Raw genomic sequence first — 5,010 nt, 5'->3', positions numbered from 1 at the left:
GAGAGGCCTTTGGATTTGTGCTGGTCTGTAGGGGCAGCCGAGGGCGACCATCCCCTGGCTTCCCAACCCTGCAGGCCCTTTGCTTGAAACAAGGATTCGCTGAGAAAATGGGTCCCTGGCTGCCCCTCCCATCCCTCCACCTGCGTCCCCTCCCCTACCAGGACTGACAGTGGCGAGAGCGAAACCACTGCTGGGGTTTGGGCGAGTGTTGAAAGTGGCCCAGTGCCCCAGGAATGTCACTCTGCGTGGCTGACGGGGGGGTCTCGCCCCCGTTGCCTGTCTGTAGGTATCTGGCCAAAGCGCTGAATGAGGACCTCCATCTCCAGTGCACAGCGCTCTCTTCCATCATCACAGGTGTGAGGGCCACGCCCAGCCCCACTGTGGAGACCCTTGTGGGGGCAGAGTGCCCCGCGACTTGCTCCAAGGCCTGCCTGCCCCCCAGGTCTGCGCCGCAGCCTGGCCCAGTGCCGCTTTATTCAGCAGGAAGGGCTGGGTAGGGCTCAGGCCCGGCCACCTCACTGCGAAGGCAGCTGGGAGCATTGCAGGAATGTGGGAGATAAACGGGATGCAGCAGAGGACGCGCTGGGTCAGCTCCAGGCCAAAAGCCATCAGGGTGAGAAGGAAAGAGATGGCCGGCGGGGCCCTCTGCACCCCCAAGTCAGGCCTGGGCCTAGCGGAAGAGTTGAGGTGCTCTGGGCAGCCAGGTGCCAGGCGTGAGCAAAGGCCTCCGTGACACACCCGAGCCCACCCCTGCTAAGATGCAGACTGTGAAGCCCCGCCCCCAGGCCGTGTCAAAGCTGAGTAAACCTGGGGTGGTTACTTGACCTTCGGCTTCTACTCCCTTTGCTTCGCTGCGCAGTTGTGGGAATCAGATGGTCTGTGAAGTGCTTTGCTCCAAGCCTGGCGCGTACCGTTACCAGGTGTTCACTCAGCCATCGCCGTAGAATGCCCACGCTGGAGAAGGGGTCAGGGCAACGGGGCAGCAAAGGAGTGAAGCTTGCCCCACTGCTCACTGTGCTGTGCGTACAGACACTCTGTCTCCAGGGTGGGCTGCCGGGGGGCACTGGGTGCTAAATGTTTAGCAAGGTTTGAGTCAGACCCACACCTGCCTCCCTTGTGCGGTTGTGAGGTCTCAGTGGAGGCAGCTTCCTCTTGGCTGGTCACCACCAGGTGGAGCTGGGCTGTGAAGAGATGTCACAGGAAGCAAAGGCACTTTCAGGAATAAGCGCACACTAACCCTTCCACTCCCACACCTTTCTGCATTTAAGGGGCAGGGGCAGGGGCAGGCGCTGTGGCGCAGCGGGTTAAAACCCTGGCCTGCGTCCTGTATGAGCACCGGTTCAAGTCCTGGCTGCTCCACTTCAAATCCAGCTCTCTGCTGTGGCCTAGGGAAGCAGAAGGTGGCCCAAGTCCTTGGGCCCCTGCACCCATAGTAGGAGACCTGGAAGAGGCTCCTGGCTCCAGCGTAGCTCAGCTCTGGCTGTTGTATTCATCTGGGGAGGAACCAACAAATGGAAGACTTATCTCTGGCTCTACCTCTCTAACTCAAATTAAAAAAAACAGCAGAGTGTCCCGCTGCAAGTGGTGGTCTGTCCACCAGAGGGCAGCCGAGGTCAAGCTGGCAGAGTCAGCCGTGATTGACGTGCAAGGCCATCAGAGCAATGGCCTTGTAGTGGTCCTCTTTCCAGCAGGTGGGGAGGTGGCACAGGGGTCCGTCCAGGAGAGCCACCCGTGCTGCAGTCCCAGAAGCACGGAAGAGCAGCCCAGTGTCAAGTGCAGGTCCTTTCTGAGCATCTGTGCAGCTCTCTGAGCCCCCTCAGCTTGGTGTTTTAGTCTGGCCGGGGCAGAGGGGATGAGTCAGCAAGAGTTTTCACTTTTAACCTGTTCCACCAAAAGTCAACCGCCCCGCCCCCCGAACTCCTGTGTGTCTACACTCTGAGCCCTGACGAAGGACCTGTGATAAGCCCCAGCTCCACTCCAGGCTCTGACCGTGGCTGTGCCACCTCCTTTCCCTGCTCGGCGAGGAAAGGAAAGCCCGCCTGCGGGCCTCACATCCTGAACACAGGCGGGAAGGAGCCAAGGACCCTGGTCGTGCTTTGTACACTGAGCAGAGCCGGTGGCGGCAAACCACGAGGAGGCCTTGGCTCTCCAGCACTGAGGCCTGGGCCCTGGCAGTCTAACGGGCAACTCGAGAGCCACTGTTCAGACAGTGGTCCTCAAAGCTGGCCGGATGCTCAGAAGCCGGTGGCGGGCAGGGGCAGGACACGGGGGGTCCCCAATAAGGAATTGTTTTCTTTTTTGTGTTTATCTTGGGGCCAGCATTGTAGTGCAGTGGGTTAAGGTACCGCCTGCAATGCCAGTATCCCATATAAACCCTAGTTCGAGTCCCAGCTGCTCTACTTCTGATCCAGCTCCTTGCTAATGGACCTGGGAAGGCATCAGGGCATGGCCGAAGTGCCTGGGCCCCGGCACCCACGTGGGAGACCTGGGTGGAGTTCCTGGCTCACGACTTCGGCCTGGCACAGCCCTGGCGGTTATCACCATTTGGAGAATGAAGCGACAAATGGTAGATCTCCATCTCTGTCACTCTTTCAAATAATTTTTTTTTAATTTATGTATGTATTTGAAAGGCAGAGAGAGAGGGAACGATCTCCCATCTGCCGATCCATTCCCCAAACGCCTGCAGCAGCTAGGGCTAGGCCAGGCCAAAGCCAGGAACTCCCATCTGGGTCTGCCACGTGGGCCGTCATCTGCCCCCTCCCAGGGTGCAGCTTAGCAGGCAGCTGGGTGCAGGCAGAGGCAGAACTCCCATCTCAGCTGTCTGAGACAGGTGCAGGTGTCCAGGGCACACAAAGTGGATCCAGTTCCATGATCTGCTTGCATCCTTGGCCATCTCAATAAAGTCTGCAAGACCCTTGAACTGCTTTTACCCTCCTCCCAGCGGGGAGATGTGGGAGATCAAAAAGCAAGCGAATGAATCAAGTTGCACACAAATTAGCCCAGTGAGACGCCAGGGTCTGCAGCCCAAGCCCCCAAAGCCTTTCCCAGAGCCTCACAAGGAGGGGAAGGGGCTCACTGAAGCTCACAGGAAAGCAGGCACCTGGATCAGAGCAAAGGGAAGCGCTGTCTCTCAGCAAGCAAAGCAGCTCCGGGTATCCCCCACCTCGAGTGAACCCCTGCCACGTCCTGCCCGGACAGTGCTGTCTCAGCTCACCGATTCCTGCAGATACCAACGTGTTTCAGCTCAAGAAGCAGCCGTCAGGATGTTCCCCATCCTTGTCCCCATCTTGAACTTGCCAGGCATTCGGGAGTGGAGCGGTGGATGAACACTGGGTCTGTCTCTCAAGTAATAATCACAGAAACTGACAGAGAGAGGGAGGGAGAGAGAGAGATCTTCCATCTGCTGGTTCCCTACCCAAATGCCCACAGTAGCCAGAGCTGGGCCAGGCCAAAGTCGGGAGCCAGGAGCTATCTGAATCTCCCACAAGGGTGGCAGAGACCCACATGCCTGGATCAGCATCATCTGCCTTCCCAGACACATTGGCAGGAAACTGGATCAGAAGTGGAGTAGCCGGGACTCAAACCGGCACTCCGATATGAGGTGCTGGTGTCCAGCAGAGGCTTTTTCCCTCTGTGCACGATGCCCACCCCAACACACCAGTTTGTTTACTCGTTCATAAGTGGAGTGATTGTTTCCAGTGACTGTTAGGAAAGAACTGCTATGAATGTTTGTGTACAAGTCTTTGATTTATTTCTCCTTTGTATACAGCTAGGAGTGTGACTGCTAAGTCACACACAACGTGTATTTTTAACTTTATTCTTAAATGCCAAAGAACTGCTTTCAGGAGGGGTAACTCCAATCAAAAGACCGATCTTCTGTATAACACATGCATGGAAAGACTCGGGGGGTAGCTGTGGGCTGTGATGCCAGCATCCCATAGGGGCACCAGTTCAAGTCCTGGCTGCTCCTTCTGATTCAGCTCCCTGCTAGTGTGCCTGGGAAAGCGCAGAAGATGCTCAAGTACTTGGGCCCCTGCTACTCACGTGAGAAAGCCAGATGGAGCTGGCGCCGTGGCTCACTTGGTTAATCCTCCACCTGCGGTGCCAGCATCCCATGTGGGCGCTGGTTCTAGTCCCAGCTGCCCCTCTTCCAGTCCAGCTATCTTCTGTGACCCAGGAAAGCAGGAGGATGGCCCAAGTGCTTGGGCCCTGCACCCGCATGGGAGACCAGGAAGAAGCACCTGGCTCCTGCCTTCGGATTGGCACAGCACCGGCCGTAGCAGTCATTTGGGGAGTAAACCAATGGAAGGAAGACCTTTCTCTCTGTCTCTCCCTCTCACCATCTATAACTCTACCTGTTAAATAAAAAATAAATTAAAAAAGAAAAAAGCTGGATGGAGTTCCAGGATCCTGGCTTTGACCTGGTCCAGTGCTGACTATTACAGCCATTTGGTGAGTGAACCAGCAGATGGAAGGTCTCGCTCTCTTTTTCTCTCTCCCTCTCTCTATATCAGTCTGCCTTTCAAATAAAATTTTTTTTTATGTAGTCTCTTTGGGGCCGGCTCTGTGGTGTAGCTGGTAAAGCCACTGCCTGCAGTGCCGGCATCCCATGTGGGTGCCAGTTCAAGTCCCGGCTGTCCAGTTCCAATCCAGCTCTCTGCTGTGGCCTAGGAAAGCAGTAGAAGATGGCCCAGGTGCTTGGGCCCCTGCACCCATGTGGAAGACCCAGAAGAAGCTCCTGGCTCCTGGCTCCTGGCTTCGGATGGGCGCAGCTCTGGCCGTTGCAGCCATCTGGGGAGTGAACCAGTGGATGGAAGATCTCTCTCTCTATCTATCTATCTGAAACTCTGCCTTTCAAATAAATAAATCTTTAAATAAATAAAACGTGGTCTATTGATACAGAATAGTAAGCTATCGGCAATAAAAAGGAACATGCTCTAATGCATATAAAGTCATGAACAAATCTCAATCCACCCAGCTACATGAGGGGAAAGTTTGCATGTTATACAA

This window comes from Oryctolagus cuniculus, chromosome 7 (assembly GCF_051225735.1).
Source record: "Oryctolagus cuniculus isolate XC-2025 breed Fujian yellow rabbit chromosome 7, ASM5122573v1, whole genome shotgun sequence".
Lineage (NCBI taxonomy): Eukaryota > Metazoa > Chordata > Mammalia > Lagomorpha > Leporidae > Oryctolagus > Oryctolagus cuniculus.
Note: the sequence above shows the minus strand (reverse complement) of the source record.